The following is an 8,762-nucleotide window of genomic DNA, read 5'->3' as shown; positions in this document are numbered from 1 at the left end:
GGCGCTGAGGATGGCTCTGTGGCCTATGCCTCAGGCGCTAGAATGGCTCTGATTGTGGCAGAGCGACGCCCCAAGATGGGCGGAGCATCGCCCCCTGGTGGGCTGCCGGGTGGATCCCGGTCGGGCGCATGTGGGAGTCTGTCTGACTGCCTCCCCTGTTTCCAACTTCAGAGAAATACAAAAAATAAAAAATAAAATAAAATGATATCCCAGTGTCAACCATCTTAGCCCCAAGTCCAGACTTGATAGGAACTCTGACTGTTTCGGAGGAAGGGGCCGGCAGGTTCACCAACAGCACAGGACGGGAAGGGAAGTCCAGGGTGCGCTGAGGCTTCAGACCCGAGCCGCACGGAGAAGGCGTTGTCCCTGACTCGCAGAACGACCTTAGGATGGGTCACTCACCTCTCTACCTTACCTCTTAAGTTCCAGGTGCTGATGGGGGTCCCAGCAGTGCTCCTCTAATCTAAGGTGGTCTTCAGAGGTTCCTTGGAACGCTGGAGGATAAGACAGATTCCAGGGACCCACCCCAATGGGAACAGTCAGAATGTCTGGTGCATTGTGCGCAGGAATCTGCAACCTAAAAAACACCTACAGGCTCTGGCTGGTTGGCTCAGTGATGGAGTGTCAGCCTAGCATGCGGGAGTCCCGGGTTCGATTCCCGGCCAGGGCACACAGGAGAAGCGCCCATCTGCTTCTCCACCCCTCCCCCTCTCCTTCCTCTCTGTCTCTCTCTTCCCCTCCCGCAGCCAGGGCTCCATTGGAGCAAAGTTAGCCCGGGCACTGAGGACGGCTCCATGGCCTCTGCCTCAGGTGCTAGAATGGCTCTGATTGTGGCAGAGCAATGCCCCAGATGGGCAGAGCATCGCCCCATGGTGGGCATGCCGGGTGGATTCCAGTTGGGTGCATGCGGTAGTCTGTCTGACTGCCTCCCTGTTTCCAACTTCAGAAAAATACAAAAAAAAAAAAAAAACCACAAAAAAGCAAACAAAAAAAAACACCTACAAATGATTTTGATGCCCAGCGGCCTGAGACCTACTTCCGCTGTGCTCAAACCCCAGCGTCGATATCACCTGGGCAGCTTGTTAGGAATGTTGATTCCTGAGACCAAATTCCCGTAGAAGTGGTGCCTTACCATGATGAAAATATGACTAGATTTTTTTCCTCGTTGATTTGAGAGCGAGAGAGAGAGAGAGAAGCATCAACTCATTGTCCCATTTAGTAATGCACTCATTGGTTGCTTCTTATATGTACCCTGACCTGGGATCAAACCCACAACCTTGGTGTGCTGAGACAATGCTCTATCCTCTAAGCCACCAGCCAGCGCCATGTCTAGATATTTTTAAGAGGTTACCATATTGGATTTCAAATTCATAAGGGTCTAGATTCAAATTCTTGCAGTCACCTCTCAATAACTCTTTGCCTTATCAAGTTACTTATCAAACTTTATGATCCTAATTTTCCTTTTATGAAAATTAAATGTATAATAGGATCTTAAGAAAAATAAAAGGACAAGCAGACTCCCAGTTGCACCTCTCCCTCAGACCTTCTCAATTAGAAGCTCTGGAAATCTTAAGTCTCCAAGAGCTAAAGTTTGAGCAACACTGGTCAGAAGACAGTGGGTCAGCCAGCAAACACTGGTGGCGGTCCTGCTCTGCAGGCCCTTCCCGGCCAAGCCTCAGACACTTTCCACGGGACATGACCAATGAATGGAGTGGCTTTAGGGGTGCCCTGTAGTGCTGTGTGTGTTTATCTATCTTATTGTGTGGGGGGGAAGTATACAACCAGATAGCCAAACCCTTGATTTGGTTGATTTTACTGTTTTAGGGGTGGGTTCACATTTTTGTAAGCAAAACAATGGGAATTACCCTTTTTTTTTTTTTTTTTTTTTAATAACTCTCAGTAGAGATGGGTGGCGGATCAAGCAGAAACGGAGAAGCTGGTGCTCATAGGAACCAAAGCTGGGAAACACTGTGCCGACCCATCATAGATCCTCCACCGACACGGAGGAGGGTGGAGAGGGAAGGGAGCAGGAGGAAAGAAAGCACTGAGCTCGCCTTCCATGTTCGGTTCACTTCCAGAAAGCCGAGTGGATAATAACGGTAAGCATTCCCAGGCCCGGAAAGGAAGACCTCTTCTCCTCTCCCGTTTTCTCTCCATCCTTAGTGGAGTCGACAGGAAATAAAATCCCATCGCCTCAACACAGGTCCCGCACTCTGGATCATCACGTTGTCGGCATTCGTTCGTATTCTTACAGGAAACGCGGTTTATTCCAGGCTTGGGACGTTTTCCTTGAGATTAACGTTATTTAAGGGCAAGCAGGTTTGGTTTGTTTTTACATCTAATCCTTTATTAACCGTCATCTCTGGACACCAAGCCCAGCCAGGTAAACAGTGGGAAGGGAAGGAACAAAAGGCCTTTTCCGGAAACCAGCTCTTTACCCCCCACCCACATTCAGTGACTTAGCAGGAGTGGAGCAGTGCCTGCCCACCCAGGCCTGGCAGAGGGAAAGCCTGGCAGGAGACCCCACCCCTCTCTGAAAATCCCTTTAAAAAAAAAAAAATGGGACGTACATTCATTCTCTCCAGTATGGGAACTCTTTTCCCTCCGGCACGGCATCCAGATGGTGCAGAACACTAGCAGGAGGAGAGAAGGAGCTTTCTAGCATCTCACAATTCCAAAGAGAAAGCCTCGGTTCTGTGCCAGGGTGCCAATCAGAGAGCGGACCTCCGGGTCCACATGAGCTAGCTAGCACTTGGTAACATTGCTTTGTTATCACCGTATTTGATTCTGGATACTTTGTATTTGCATGTGTTCTTCTTTCTTTCTTTTTTTTTTTTTCTGAAGCTGGAAACGGGGAGAGACAGTCAGACAGACTCCCGCATGCGCCCGACCAGGATCCACCCGGCACGCCCACCATGGGGCGATGCTCTGCCCCTCCAGGGCGTCGCTCTACAGCAACCAGAGCCACTCTAGCGTCTGGGGCAGAGGCCAAGGAGCCATCCCCAGCGCCCGGGCCATCTTTGCTCCAATGGAGCCTTGGCTGCGGGAGGGGAAGAGAGACACAGAGAGGAAGGAGGGGGGGGTGAAGAAGCAAATGGGCGCTTCTCCTATGTGCCCTGGCCGGGAATCGAACCCGGGTCCCCCGCACGCCAGGCCGACGCTCTACCACTGAGCCAACCGGCCAGGGCCTGCGTGTGTTCTTTTACAGAGGTGGCTGGAAAGTTTCCTTTTAAGTGATCTGTGTAGGTTACAAAGAAGGGGTTGGTTTGGAGGAAAGTGATAAGTAAATGATGAAGTGGGCATTATGAAGAATCAAGTGTGGGAGGCCCTCACTCAGCCTTGTTTTCATGTCAGGCTCAAAGGACCCTCACTCAGATCAAGACCCATGGGGCTGTCAAGGGGGAGGGGCAGGAATAGAAATTACTCTAAAAGAGAAACTCTATTGTCCATTCATATTCTATTCACTCTTCACATCTCCACACCATTGTCAAGATTTTCCCTCTGCTTATACTCATTAAGGTTTCAAGGTCTCACTCTAGAAATTTTCCTCTTCTGAGCTTCTGCAGCACCTTAAAATTGGTAATAATAACCAATATGTATTGTTTCCCATGTGCTGTGGCTGTGTTCTGATCACTTTACCTAGCCTAACTCATCAAGAGTCACAGAATAACTTTATGAGGTTGGCCTTCTTATTTATTAAGTTCATTTTATATAGACAAGAGCTCTGACTCACAGAGAGATGAGACAGTTAGCTCAAGGTCACACTGCTTGCTTGTGAAGTGGCTTGAACCCTGAAAGTACAGGACAAATGTCAGTGCCCTCAACCCCCGTGCAGGGCTGTCTCTCATGTCACTTATCAGAGGACATTTGCTTCTCGGTTTCCCCAGCTAGATCAGAGCTTCCCAGGAACAAGGATCGTGCCTGATGTATCTCCGTCTTCCAGCCACTAATCCACTGTGTAGCGTGTAAGAATGCCCACTGTAAATGGGTTGAATGGATGGACGGGCAGAGAACATGGTCTGGGAAGGTGAGATGACTTCCGGCGTCATGGAACATTCATGGAGAAAAAAAAAAAAGAACATTCATGGAGGAAGTTGGTCAAGCTGAGTGATGGATAGGTTCTCACGGGGAAGAAGAACCGGAAGTCAGGATGAAGGAAGCCATATTCACAAAGGTCCAAATCAGGGGCCATGATTTGTCTAATGTAGCTGGATTGGAAGAAGAGTTTAAAACATTCATGGGGGTCAGCACATGGCAGGGGTGGGCTGCTACAGCTTGAACGGCAGAGTGAACAAGTTTGTATTCCCAGGAGCAGTGGGAAGCCCGTGAAGGCTGTGATGCCAAGGGGGTGACACAGTCACAACTGGGCATGTGGGCTTCACGTGACCGTGACCGAGGCTTTAAAAAGACTGAAGGGTAAGTCTCTACGGTGAGAACCAGAGGAAGAGCTGAGTCTGTAGGGGAGCTGTGAGCAGCGCTGTGTGTGGACTGGGGTGCGGGGGTTAGAGACCAGAGATGTGGCAGCAGGTGCAGGTGTGAGCCACACGGGAGGGGCCTGGAGCTGTCCCTGGGGGAACAGAGGAGGCATCTAACCTGAGCGTGCTTGATCGGATCTTACTCAGGGCTGGCCTGTCTCTGGTCAAAGGCCAGCCAATGGGGTGAAGGTTAGAAGAATGCTCTTTCAGGGCCCCCTAGGGAGCCACCAGAACCATCTCTGAGGGAGGGGCTTCTGTGGTGTCCTCTGAGGGCAGCACCACCTGGCAGAGCACTGGCCCTGTACACCATTCAAAAACATTAAACTTTTTTTTTTAATTTATTGAGCCTGACCAATGGTGGTGCAGTGTATAGAGCAGGGGTCCCCAAACCTTTTACACAAGGGGCCAGCCAGTTCACTGTCCCTCAGACCGTTGGAGGGCCGGACTATAAAAAAACTATGAACAAATCCCTATGCACACTGCACATAATCTTATTTTAGAGTAAAAAAACAAAACGGGAACAAATACAATATTTAAAATAAAGAACTAGTAAATTTAAATCAACAAACTGACCAGTATTTCAATGGGAACTATTCTCCCCTCACTGACCACCAATGAAAGAGGTGCCCCTTCTGGAAGTGCAGCAGGTCCGGATAAATGGCCTCAGGGGGCTGCATGTGGCCCGCGGGCCGTAGTTTGGGGACCTGTGGTATAGAGCATCAACTGAGGACGCAGAAGTCCCAGGTGTAAAACCCCGAGGTCGCCGGCTTGAACATGGGGTCGCGGGATTGAGCGTGCAATCACGTGGTCCCAAGGTCGCTGGCTTGAGCCCAAGGTCGCTGGTTCGGCTTGAGCCCCCTAGTCAAGGGACATATGAGAAGCAATGAACAACTAAAGTGACACAGCTATGAGTTGATGCTTCTCATCTCTCTCCCTTTCTCTCTCTCTTCCTTCTTCTCTCCCCTCCCTCCAAAGAAACAAACAAACAAATAAATAAATGGTTTATTGCTTGATTGATTTTAGAGAGAGAGGAAGGGAGAGAGCGAGTGATTCAAGGGACCACCAACACAGAAGCTGCGATGTGTTTTATGACCGAGCCTCAGGAGTCACACCCCCTCTCTTCTGCCATATTTTACTGGTCACACAGGCCAGCCACATTCCAGGTGAGGGAGGGTTACACAAGGACGTGAGTACAGGGGGTGAGGATCACTGTGGGCCATCGTGGAGGGTGACTACCACAGGGCTTTTGCTTGTTTTCATTAACACAGTCAATTTTTTTTTTTTTTTTTTGGTGTACAGTTCTATGAATTTTAACGTGTGTCGATTTGTGTAACCACCACCACAAACAGGATACAGGACTGTTTCGTCATCCCTTAAAAAAAAACCCTCATGTTTTCTCCTTTGTAGTGGCACACACCCAGGCCCTGTGCCAACCGCCAGTCTAGCGAGTCCTTTCGAGACGGTCCTATAAATGGAATCATCCAGTATGTCACCTTCTTTTTTTTTTTTAGTATGTCACCTTTGAAATGGGCTTCTTTCACTCTGAATCATGTCGCTGAGACTTATCTAGGTGGCTGCAGGAATGGATAGTCCATTCCTTTTTTTTATCCCGTAGAGAGATGCCTTGGTTTGTTTACGAGTTTGCCCACTGAAAGGGTATTTCCTGTTTGGGGGACTTATGAACAGAGCTTACTATAAACATCCCCACACTGTGCTCTCTTGTAACTTCTGCTACTCCGGTGATAGGTATGTCAGGTCTTTTGATTATTGGGCCACAGGTCCCTTACACTCTGTTTATTTTATTTCAGTTTTTCTCTCCGTTGTTCAGGGTGGGTCATTTTTATCTCTGTCTTCAGAGAGTCCTTCCCGTGACATCTCCATTTCACTGTTTAAAAGCCCATCCGTTTTTGTTGTTTTAAATTTCGGTTCTTGTATTTTTCAGTTCTAAAATTTCCATTGGGTATATGTTTATCTTCTATTTCTGATAACGCTAAGTCTTTATCCTTACTTGGAGTATTTTCTTTTTAATTTTGCTAAAACATCAGAGCCTAAAAGTCTACCTTTTAGATCAATTTTAAGTGTACCGTTCAGTGGCGTTAAACACACCCATGTTGTTGTGCAACCATCACCACCTCTATCTCTAGAACTTTCTCTTCTTTCCAAACTAAAACTCTGTACCTAATAACTGCTAACCCCCATCCTCCCTTTGGGTTTTTTGTTTTGTTTTGTTTTTGTAAAAGCTGCTTGAACGTCTTTTTCGGATCATTCCAACCTCTTGGTGTTGCCGTCTCTTCATTGTCTTATCCCATGCGAGCTCACACCTTCCTGCTTCTTTGTATTGTGAGTGATTTGTCTTGGGACATCTTGAACTATTGTGATCTGAGCTCTAGGTCTCATTTAAATCCACAGAGAAATACCCTTTTCTCTCAACAGGCAGTTGGCAAAGAGGGTACAGGTTGAAACTCCACCTGCCTTCTGTGGGCTGTGGTTCCAACGTCAGTCCTGTTTTCAAATCCGCTGCAGTGCCCTGTGAACGTCCCCCCATGGGTCAGCCTGGAGCTCTCACCGTGGCCCAGCTCCCTCATCCATCTCTCTAAGTCTGTGGTAAGCTGTTTGCGGTAGATCTGCCCCTGGACCACCAGGGGGTGAGCCCAGGAGTCCATAAATAACTCTGTGGGGTTGCTTTCCCAAACTCTCGCCCTACTGAGATTTCCCGGGGACTTTCCGGTTCCCTGGGGCTCTATTTACCTGACTCTGACGTGCATTTCCCACCGCGGCAGCCGGGCAACCGTGTCTGAGGCCAAAGCAAGAGGGGTTCGCCCCACAGCGCCTCCAGTTAGAGAGGCAGGCTCCCCTTCCTCACAGTGCCAGCCTCCTGTAGGCACTTGCTACCTCCTCTGCCACCGTGGGATGGCCTGGGGGCTAGGACCCAAGAGAATGGACAAAGAGCAAAGAAAGAGCGCTCTCCCCGGTCTCCCTGGGTGTCAGGGGGCCACCTGCCTGTTTCCAGAACCAGACTGGAGGATTTTTCCTGGCACGCCCTCTGTTCACGCTGAGGCCCATTTCTAGGGTGGGGACTGCGCTGAGACCAGCCCGGGGACTGTCAGAGGAAAGTGACAACTCGCTGCCAGGCCGGTGGTCCCTCAATGACCACCAGTCTTCCCCAGCTTGCCTGCTACGCTGACTTGTCAGAGCCCTCGGTCATCTGCCCCACGCCTTCTGTCCGGGGTTTGGAGCCGCGTTCAGCAGCAGGCGCGGGGTGGCGACGGCCTCCTCTGTCTTAGGAAAACGGGAGGCAGCTCCTCTGGTTTCCCGTCAGTCCCTCTGGACAGCGGTGCGGACAGTGGCCTGACGGGGCCAGGTTGGGAGCAAGGGGGCCGGTGAGAACTTTCGAGCAAGCTTCACAGAGGTGACCCCTGGGTCAGGTTGAAAAGGCAGGTGATGGCTTTCTGAAGGGTGGGCGGGGGCAGAGCCCTCAGGGCCGGGGGTCGTGAGTGATGTCTCAGAGGGGGGGGTCAGAGCAGATGGGGAAGTCTGGGGTGGTGGGTGCAGGGCTGGGGGAGGGCGGAGGGCACGGACCATGGGAGAGAAGGCCAGGGACTAGGCTAGGCCTGCATGTCAACAGACGGACGGGTGACTTCTGATGTCTGTGTGTCAAAGAAAAACGGCCAGGCAGTGTTTTCCACTCGCGTGTGAGAAGGGGGAGCCCCCACCCCCAGGCCTGTGACAGGATGTGGGGCTGCTCGTGGGTGTCTGAGGCTTTGGCAGGGAGAGGTGGCACGTAGGTTAGAAAGGGCCCATGGCCCCGTTTCTGTGGAGGAAGAAGGACACAGTTTCCCAGCCGCAGAGAGCGGGTGCTGTCCTGCTGCAGCCTCTCTGGGGTCCGGCAACCTAGGACAGGGGCCAGGGCTCGTCTGCTTCCTACCCACAACAATAAATATCACATTCCCCAAGGGCTTTCTGTAAATTACACGGGGACTCGGGAGAGGCTGGGGTACCACGTGTTGAGAGGTAGGTGTGACAGAGAGCTTTTGCTGTATTTTTTTTTTTTAAAGCTTTAAAAATTTCAAACCATGTATATTACAATACATGACCTCAAAACCCGGAAGCTGAGCACAACAACTGTTTATTGCCTAATGCGGGCGGTCTCTTGAGGGTCGGGATCTGGAGTCGGGTTAGCTGGGTGCTTCAGGCTCAGGATCTTTCATGAAGTTACAATTAAACTGTTGGCCAGGGCTGCAGTCATCTGAAGGTTTGACGGGGGCTGCTGGGGCTGCTTGCTTGCTT

Source organism: Saccopteryx bilineata, chromosome 6 (genome assembly GCF_036850765.1).
Source record: "Saccopteryx bilineata isolate mSacBil1 chromosome 6, mSacBil1_pri_phased_curated, whole genome shotgun sequence".
NCBI lineage: Eukaryota > Metazoa > Chordata > Mammalia > Chiroptera > Emballonuridae > Saccopteryx > Saccopteryx bilineata.
Note: the sequence above shows the minus strand (reverse complement) of the source record.